The sequence below is a fragment of the Papilio machaon genome, chromosome 8, assembly GCF_912999745.1.
Source record: "Papilio machaon chromosome 8, ilPapMach1.1, whole genome shotgun sequence".
Lineage (NCBI taxonomy): Eukaryota > Metazoa > Arthropoda > Insecta > Lepidoptera > Papilionidae > Papilio > Papilio machaon.
Window position 1 is genome coordinate 6,605,173 of NC_059993.1, and position 10,145 is coordinate 6,615,317.

Here is a 10,145-nt window from a genome sequence, read left to right on the forward strand (position 1 = left end):
TGTCATTGATATGCAGAAGAAACAATGTGGGCGACAGTACACAGCCCTGTGGGACACCAGCGTTGATTGGTTTCGGGTCAGAGCACGCACCGTCAACAACGACCTTGATGCTCCGACCCTCCAAGAAGCTAGAAATCCAGGCGCATAGTTTCTCGGGCAGCCCGTAGGAAGGCAACTTCGCAAGAAGTGCTTTGTGCCACACCCGATAAAAAGGCTTTGGCCACGTCCAAACTAACCGCCAGGGCCTCCCCCTTGCCCTCGATAGCCTCCTACCATCGATGCGTGAGGTACGCGAGAAGATCACCAGCTGAGCGACGCTGACGGAACCCATACTGCCGATCGCTAATCAGCTGATGCTCCTCAAGGTACCTCATAAGCTGGCAATTGACGGTCGTTTCCATGACTTTTGAGAACAAAGGGGTAATGGCAATCGGCCTGTAGTTGGACGGATCCGAGCTATCGCCTTTCTTTGGGATCGGGTGGATTATGGCAGTCTTCCATGAATTCGGGACGATGCCTAAGGAGTAGAGGAACCGGAACAGGCGCGTTAAAACCGGTGCCAACTCAGGAGCGCAAGTCTTAAGCACGATGGGAGGAATTCCGTCAGGCCCACTCGACTTGTGGACGTCCAGAGAATGCAGCACTTTACGTACTGATCTCTGGCGAAACTGGATTTCAGACATGAGGGTGTCACCGCACGGGATATTCGGCGGTGAGCTACCTTTATCCTCCAGAGTCGAGTTCGACGCAAAAAGAGAGCCTAGAAGATCGGCCTTCTCTTTTGCGGTGTGGGCCAACGAGTCATCCCCCCTGCGCAAAGATGGTAAAGATGGCTTACAAAAATTCCCCTGGACAGCCTTGGCGAGAGACCAGAACGCACGAGTTCCCGAAGGAAGTTTCACCAGTCTCTCGCCAATGCTAGCCACGTGTTCCGACTTTGCCTTGGCAATAACTCTTTTGAAGGACCTGGAGGCGGAGTTGTACTTCTTTTTGAGCGGGCTGGTATTTACATCCCTAGCCGCTAACGCTTCAGCCCAGGCTCGGTAACAATCCTGCTTGTAGCGCGCTGCTAATTTGCAGGATCGACCATACCAGGGCCGAGAGCTGCCCCCGATAGGCACGACAGATGACGGAATAAATAGTTCCATCCCCTGAAGCACGACATCGGTGACAGAGTCGGCAACGGCATCGGGATCGTCCAGCTTGAAGCAGACTCGCTCCCATGGGTAGGATGCAAAAAAGGACCGCATCTCATCCCAGTCTGCTGACCTGTAGTGCCACACTCGGCGGAGGCCATTTGGCTTGAGCCGTGGGCGACGCGAGATAGGCACTGTTGTCCGGATCAGGCAGTGGTCCGACGACACCAAGGGGGCGTCGACGGAAACCGAGTAGCTGTCTGGATGTGAGGTCAGCAGAAGGTCCAGCAGGGAAGGTGTATGATCTTCCACATCTGGTATTCGCGTTGGCGATGTAACCAGCTGCGTCAGATCATAGGACAAGGCAAAGTCATGGACAGATCTCCCCGCGTGATCGGTGGTTCGAGAGCCAAGCCATTCGGCATGGTGGGCATTAAAATCGCCAAGTACCACAATCTCGGCGGATGGGATCTGCTCCAGGACGGAATCTGTAGCCGTTTGGACTTGCTCCATGAGTCGGTCTATTTCGGCATTACCGCTATGGGACCTATAGAGGCACGCGTAGACTCGCGGATGGTCGTCGCTATCTACGCGCAGCCACAAAATGGATAGGTCCCTACCTTCAAGAAGGCTGAGGCGACAAGAGCAGACATCATCTCTGACGTACACGCACACCCCGGCCCGAGGCAAAAAAGAATGTTCCAATTTGTATCCCGGGCAGGATAGATACGATGTGTCCGCCGGAGGAGATATCTGCGTCTCAGTAAGGAAAAGCAAGGCCGGTTTAGCCATCCGTAGGTGGTAATGGACGGCCTCCAAGTTAGAGTGGAGTCCCCTAATGTTACAGACGTCCACGGCGAACGTTTTAGGGGAAACCGCTGCGCGTTTCTTGCTTTTGCCCCGAACTCCAGCAACGAGCGGAATGGTGCCCCCCAATACGCAGGGCGGCCCGCGCGCTTACGCCCAAACTCCAAGCGGGAGTTCAGGCGTAAACGCGCGGAGGGGGATTCTCCAATACCAGTGGTATCGGTACCCCCCTGGGGTATGTACTCTTCCAATCCGACTGCCATGCTGAGTGAAGGGGGGGGGGGGGATTAGGCCTCCAGAACCACACTCATCAGACGAAACGCGGAATTTCTTCCACTTCACGTCTGTCTTCTGTGTGGTCGTGGTATTGCACCGGTCGACCCGGCCAATTCGTGCACCCAACAAATATTGTTGTTGCGGGATCTACCACTGTTAAATTTGTACTGTTTTTTTATAAACTTTTGTGAAATGACATATTAAAGTTGGTTGTTCAGAATTTTGATGAAATTACCATGAGGCTAGAGAGATAACTTTGTGAATAGATAGCAAATAATCTTCAATTTAAAGTCTTTCTACGTATTCCTACAAAAAAATACGAGCAAAAACTTCTTCCCACATATTTGCTCGCAATCGTCGAAGCAAACATTCCGTGTAAACGCAAACACGATAAATTTGGACTGAACGTAAATGGAAGAAATGAGCCGCGGCCTTTCTTTTTATTATACTAATAACAAGATACACTTAAATATTAATAAAAATAGACCTTAACTTTTGACATCACCGCAAAAACAAACGCAATGAGTAGTTCAGAAATTCATTAAATAAATAATGCAAAATAACCATAACAAAACTTCATATAATAACACACTCGTAACAGTAATTAAAAAAAAACCTTAATATTGCAATATTTTCAAATATAAATATATTTAAGTTATTTAACGGAAAAAGATAACGATGATGCATATAAAATTAAAAAATGGACAAATATTTTCACGCCATTAATAAAGCAACCAATGAAGTGACGGCAAAAGTATAATAAAAAGACGGTACGAATACACTCAATATTAAAAATACAAAAATACTTACATTGTATATAAATATTTATAATCGCCGCAAAGTACACTTGCAAGTTATTTTAAATAGTTGTATTTTAGGTTAACATTGTATTATAAATAAATAATAATAAAGTATTAAGACAAAACTTGTAGATATTAAGATGCTTTTCTTTTAATTCTCGTGATATTAAACCGACTAATTTACATAAAACTCCACTAAACCATAAACCATCGATTGAAAAATTTTAAACAAACTTACCAATCATCCTATCTCACTGACGACTTGAGGAAATGGATTTTAAAGGACTTTCAAAGTTTATTTTAGTATGAAAAGTCAAGAACACTAGACAGAACTCTTTAATTATAAACGTTACATAAACTGAAGATCAAAAACAATAAAGAATATTTCCAAACATAAAACAACGGAAATAGTGAAAATAATTCAGGTACGAAAACGATAGCGAAGAGGATAAGTACCATACACTTTGAAGGTCCCGACACGACTAAACCTATCCTGGGTTACTCTTTCAGATTTCCCGCTCCTACGGGGTGGAATTTTCATGACACGGAGTTAATGCAGTTTCATGATTTCCTAACGCCATCTATGAAAAAATGGCTTAAATTCGTACTTCTTCAATTTACAATAAACCAAATTTTAAATACAAATAAGAGCCATCTATGTAAAATATACGGAACTATTTCCATAACGACACGTGAAACTCTGGTTATTAAAGTCGTTTTTTAACTTATTGCATAGATGGCGCAACAGAGACATAAACACGTTTTATTATAATTTTAAAATGTAAAAATATATGTTAAACATAAACTTAACGTTATAAAATATGTGCTATTTTTCTAACATATGCAAAATTCGTTTCACGTTTCTTATCAGTAAAATTAAATAGACACAAAAAATCGTAACTTCGTTTCTGCAAAAGGTTAAAACTTTGGTAAGGTGTTTGAGATTATCTGTGGTACAACGAAAAAAAAAATTACTTATTATTACATTTTTGGCTAGCTTTGTCACATTATAACTACTAACTGTTTGGATTTTTACTTAACGTGTCATTACAAAACATGGCGAATTCAACTTGCTAATGAATAAAAATCTCAGTTTCTAAAATCTTAATTTTTCGTTAGATGAGGCAACTGATATTATTTCTGATTACGTTTCATAACACTCGCTTATGTAATGTTTTTTAAGTTAAAAACAAGTTACTTTCACCAATGAACTTTTAATTGGAATTCCTGTAATGAAGAAAATATCGATCGGTATAATATAAAGGTAAAGTAAGGACGTAATAGTTAAGGTTAAGTATGAACATTTGAAGAACAGCAGGAATTTATTGTGAATAATACTGTTGACCACCATGCGGATTATTGTCGCTATGTTCAAATGAGAGAACTGGATAAGCAAGAAACCTCTATAAGCGAGAGTCATTGTCCGGTCCAGACGGACAACCTCCATAAGCGAGAAAAATAACTCGATCCCTCGAACTTTCGCTTATCCAGGTTGGACTGTAGTTACGTATACGGATGTTGAATCTTAAGTTCCAAAATATCTGAGTCACAAGTTTTTTTGGATTCTATGTGTGAGTTGCGTCCTGCGAACTTTTAACCTTTTAGGCCCTCCTAGTAGGTACACAAGGAAACGTAAATCTTCAAAATCCGGAAATTTTACGCATAACAATATCGTAAAGATTCATACACAGCGCGCGTCGCCGTTATTTCTATCTTTTATCACACAAAGCCAGTCGTTCTCAACCTGTTTGTCAAGATCGTTGTGAGAAAAGTCACTGCAATTTCCAAGATGGCGGAGCAAATCTTTCTATCTGACAGAATAGACGACTTGCGTCGATTCAACTTTGTGTGTACGGAGCGCGCGCAACGCGATTCTCGCGACGCAACCCTTTCATAGTTTCAACGATTTACGTTGATGTGTAAGTAGGCCTTACTGTCATGGGACCAGTTCGGTTAATAAAAAAGAAGTTTAATCGTCCTCGCCGAAAAGACACTTCTTTATAACAATGGACAGTAGTTCAACCGTTCAGGTGAGACGGAAGCAAAGAGGAACTCGCCACGCCTGAAAAAGCTTCTTGAAACATGTTTACCATATTATGTCGTCCGCTAATAATATGGCTGGAGATATTGTGAACAGTCTATGTTTACAAAGTGACGGTGACATATATAGTTAGTGCCCGGCGCATAGAGGGGTCAGTGGGAAAGGAGCGACGTCACGTGATCTAGCCGTTTGTACTACGCAGTTTGTTTGTAAACAAATCTCCGACAACGCCGGGATGTAAACACTTACTATGCAGGGTTAAATTTAATTCATAACATAACCGAAGCTGATTTCATTCACCGTGGTCGATTGATTATTTATAAGTTTAGACGGTTATGCAGTTCTCATTATGTGTGTTACTTAAACTTTATTTTTAACTTTTTTATTGACAATGAAATGGTATCTTATTATTATTAATGCGAATGTTTAGACTGATGGATGGATGGATGTTTGTTAGAAGGTTTTTCCAGAACGGTATAATTTGCCATATGTGTAGAACATAGTCTGGAAGAACACGTAGGCTACTTATTATTATTTTTTCAGTTCTACACCGACAGAATCGCGAGCGACAGCTTGTACGTCATAAAATAAGGAATAACATTATCTTTGTCAAAGCAGAAATAATTATATGATTTAAATGTAGATTTTGGTCTCAGAAGCCCAAGGTTAATCTCATTCAAAAATCTCAATGTTTAAATTGTCAAGAATGTTTGTCATAGATGTACCTACTGCAGTTTTAGAATGTTAGACACAAGTTGTATAAAAGCAGATTACGTCTTATTTTGTCGTAACTTTTTTATTTTTACTTGGGACAATCAGAAAGTTTTGCGACATACATTCTATAGCTAAATATATTTTTATTACATCTTTTCAAAGCCTCTTTGCAAAGTTCAATGAACTTCTAATTTTTTGAACCAGTTTTCGAAACAATTTTTCCAGTCCGCCGCAGACTGTAAACGAGGTGCTTTTACAGCCTGCTCGAACGCTGAAAGCGCGTTATCCAGCAACGGAAATTGTATCCCTTTGAGCTGATTTTTTATTTTTGGGATTAAGAAGAAGTCACACGGTACTAGGTCAGGGCTGTAAGGATGGTGACCCAGGAATTTGACCGGTGTGCTTTCTAGGAAGTCCCTCGTTTTGATTGCGGTGTGGGCAATATCGTGGTGAATCAGTAGCTCGCGAAGCCCTGTGTTTGGTCGCTTGTTGCTCCTATCCTACGCAACCGTAAATGTACGTGTAGAAGTTCGTAAAGGCTTCGTGATCCAATCTGCAGTATATCCTGATTCTCTTGGTATGTAACGCGCTTATTGTCTTGGATCAAATTTTTCACTGCTAGTACGTTTTCTTCTGTAACAGCTGTCAAAGGGCGACCACTTCTTTCTCCAACCACCAAAGTTAGTTGACCGCACTTAAATTCATATACCAACGATACACAGTTGCCTTAGTAGAGCTTTTATCGATAATTGCCATTTGAAGTCTATCGTAAGATTCGTCCGGTTTCAGACGACACTTAAAATCGTAAAAATCATAATGTGAAAATGTTTTCGACGCAAATCTATTTTCAATGAGACACGGTAATTTTAATTAGCTCGCAAAAAATGTGGAGGGAAGTTTTGAATTTCGAACGTACCTATTTTTACTTATAAGTTATAAGTAATTATATTTTTAAATAAAATATAACTGGCCAGTCTCACATACAAAAGACCATTTCTCGCAATACTTCCCGAGTTACCTGGTACTTATTGTCATCATTATCATAAAAATGAAAGAAAATAGCTACCACTGCAACAAACACAATTTGAATTGTTTTGTTGAAACACGTACATTGAACATAAGTCCTCGAGACAGATGATTTATGTAAAGAGAATCGTTGCTTTTTCCAAGTATAATTCCTGAAATAATTACGATTGTTATGACGGTGCGGGCGTGCATATCTTGTGAGGAACACACATCTTGACCTTACTTCGATCTCAATGCATAAATGTATATATAACGATAAAAGGGATGACTTTAATGCTTCCAGGTTTAACACTTACCTTATTATAATAAGCTTTACATTACGCTTTAAAAATAATAAAACCAGTATACCACGCATGAGTGAGAAACCCACGATTAAAACGTATTGTTATCTCTATATTGTCAAAGATAATGACAGGGATGACGATTTGTTTTATACAGTGATTTGGTCTCCGAATACAGTAAGTAAATATATAATTTAATTTCGACGTGTTTTACCACGGTTAGGATTTGCCATAACATTCATGTAGAAAGTCATAGCGTCAGTTAAAAGCTATTAAAAGCAATATGATCAGCTTCATCAGAAACCCACGTGTTATGCAAAACGGTAGTCATTAAGAAGAGAAGAAACAGATAAAAACTGCGCTACAATATAGTTGTTAATTTGAATATGTACATACGATACAAAGTAATCGAAGTAGGTTTTTTCTGTAGAAAAAATTGTCAAATAAGCAAGCGGCCACCTGAATTTGCTAAAATAGCGAAGTGACCTTTGTCCATAGACATATGCTTAATAAGTTGCAGATACGTCGATTGCTTTTAATGTAGAAAGAAGAGAGACGTTCACCAAGAGGATATTCTGTCTTCCGATGTTTTCCTTAAAAAAACGGGTCGGTATGGGAAGAGGGCGAAAATTTAGCCTCCGGCACACACTCATCAGGCGATACAAAGAATTACTTGAACTTCACGCATGTATTCTGTGTGGTATTGCACCAGTCGAGCAGGCATATTTCTATAGCAGTTAATGCACCTCGGACTCTACCACTATTAAACTAATCTAAGGTTAAGAATCTTAAATTATATTACTGTAAAAGTCAGCTCCGATTTTACAAGAGAAAAGCAACGATACATGAATGTATCTGTTCCATATTTCATCCAGACCCATTGAGCCTTTCTGGCCTTATGTAGTAACTTCATCAATCAAAAACTTTCGTGTTTATATTATTTTCAATAATATTAGGTCCTTACATATGAAATTGGCGTTTTGTATGGGAGGAACAAAAAGTCGAATATTTTTTAATATAATATATTTAATTAATCAAAGTATGAACCATTATTTTCCATGCACTTTTGCCATCTCATAGGTAGTTCATTGATCCCTTTACTAAAAAAACCAGTCGGACGGGAATCAATAAAATCTTTGAAAGCGATTTGGACTGCCCCATCGGAGTTGAATTTTTTCCCTTGCAAGAAGTTATCCAAATTTCGAAAAAAATGGTAATCTGCTGGAGCAAGGTCCGGGGAGTACGGAGGATGTCTTAGACTTTCCAATTGAAGCTCTTCTAATTTAGTAGCCGTCTGTTGCGCAGTGTGTGGTCTAGCGTTGTCGTGAAACAGCAGTGGCGTGGAGCGATTGACCAGCCTAGGTTGTTTAGCCGCTAGCTTTTCCATCATGGTTTGCAATTGCTGACAATAGACATCAGCCGTAATAGTCTGGCCAGATTTGAGAAAACTGTAATGAACAATACCGGCACTAGTCCACCAAACGCTTACAAGTAACTTTTTTGGGGTTAATTTTCGCTTGGGGCAGGATTTGGGTGGCTGGCCAGGATCCAACCATTGCGCTGAGCGCTTCCGATTATCGTAAAGAACCCATTTTTCATCACAGATAATGATTCGGTTTAAAATACCTTCATTATTGTGCCGGTTTAGTAATGTAACGCAACAGTCGACGCGCGTTTGCCGGTTTGCTTCAGTCAATTCGTGAGGTACCCACCTTTCAAGCTTTTTAATCTTCCCAATTTGCTTCAAGTGAATTAAAACAGTTTTATCACTAACATCGCAGCCTACAGCTAACTCGGACGTGGTTTGCGATGGATCCGCTTCCACAATAGCCTTCAACTCTTCATTATCAACTTGAGTCTCAGGCCGTCCACGGGGCTTGTTCTGCAGATCGAAATTTCCAGAACGAAAACGTTGGAACCAAAAACGAACTGTGTTTTCTTTTGCAACACGACCGCCATACACATCATTCACCCTTCGAGTCGTTTCCGCAGCACTAGTGCCACGGCGGAACTCGTACTCGTAAATAATGCGATATTTTAAGTTTTCCATTTTGTAAAATGAGTGACGCAAACAGAAAAAAACAGAAGAAAAAAAACAAATGAATGACGGTCATCGAACCACAAATACATGAGTCTATAGCTGTACAAATTTGAATTTGGAATTCCTTACCAAAGAGGAGAAATTCGTGATTAAAGTGGCCAGTACAAAAACGCCAATTTCATATGTAAGGACCTAATATTTATATGTTACAACAATAGAAAAAAAACTCTCACTTCTCTGTCACAGCGCGTAGAGATTTTTTGTATATGTTAGAGCTAATCTTACTGATATTATAAATGCGAATTTTTAGATGGATGGATGGATGTTTGCTTGAAGGTATCTCCGGAACGGCCGAAAGGATCTTGGTGAAATTTGACACAGATGTAGAACATAGTCTGGAAGAACATATAAGCTACTTATTAAGTTTTTTTTTAATTCCGAGCGGACGGAGTCGCAGTAAAATTATGCATATTGGAAACACTTAACGCTTTCGTTCCGATTATATTCTTTATTCCGTTATAAAGTGCGAAAGAATTTACTTATTTTTCACTTTCGTATATATAGAGGATGCACAGAAAGAGAATATTACTCCTACCTATGCATCCTCTCTTCCGCCAAATCCACTTCCCCTTGCCATCCTTTCATAATATGAAAAGGATGGGAAGGGCTAGAGGACTATAATTAGGCTTCCGGCACCACACTCATCAGACGAAACGCGGAATTGCTTCCACTTCACGCCTGTCTTCTGTATGGTCGTGGTATTTCACTGTGCCTAGCGTTGCCAGGCGTCCGGATAAAGCCGGACATTAGTAGACTTTTTGATTGCGTGTCCGGCCAAAATAAACGGCTTTTGTTAGGCTTTTTACATTTCCCAAACGAGAGTGTACCTATTAATACAGAGACAAAATCCTAAATAATATAGGGTGTCCGACCTTTTTACCCAAATGTCCGGCCAAACTGGCTGGTCTGTCCGGCTAGTAGGTTTGGCGACCTGGCAACCCTAACTTGTTGTTGTTGCAGGCG

General features: G+C 40.5%; 1 protein-coding gene across 1 annotated transcript in view; it reads right to left on the reverse strand.

Moving 5' to 3' along the window:
* LOC106720302 overlaps positions 1-3,294 on the reverse strand; it is a 132,157-nt gene extending 128,863 nt beyond the window's left edge. The window contains exon 1 of the mRNA XM_014514915.2: positions 3,258-3,294. The gene's annotated coding sequence lies outside the window, so the exon portion shown is untranslated. The remainder of the gene's footprint in view (positions 1-3,257) is intronic.
* Positions 3,295-10,145: the final 6,851 nt, after the last annotated feature.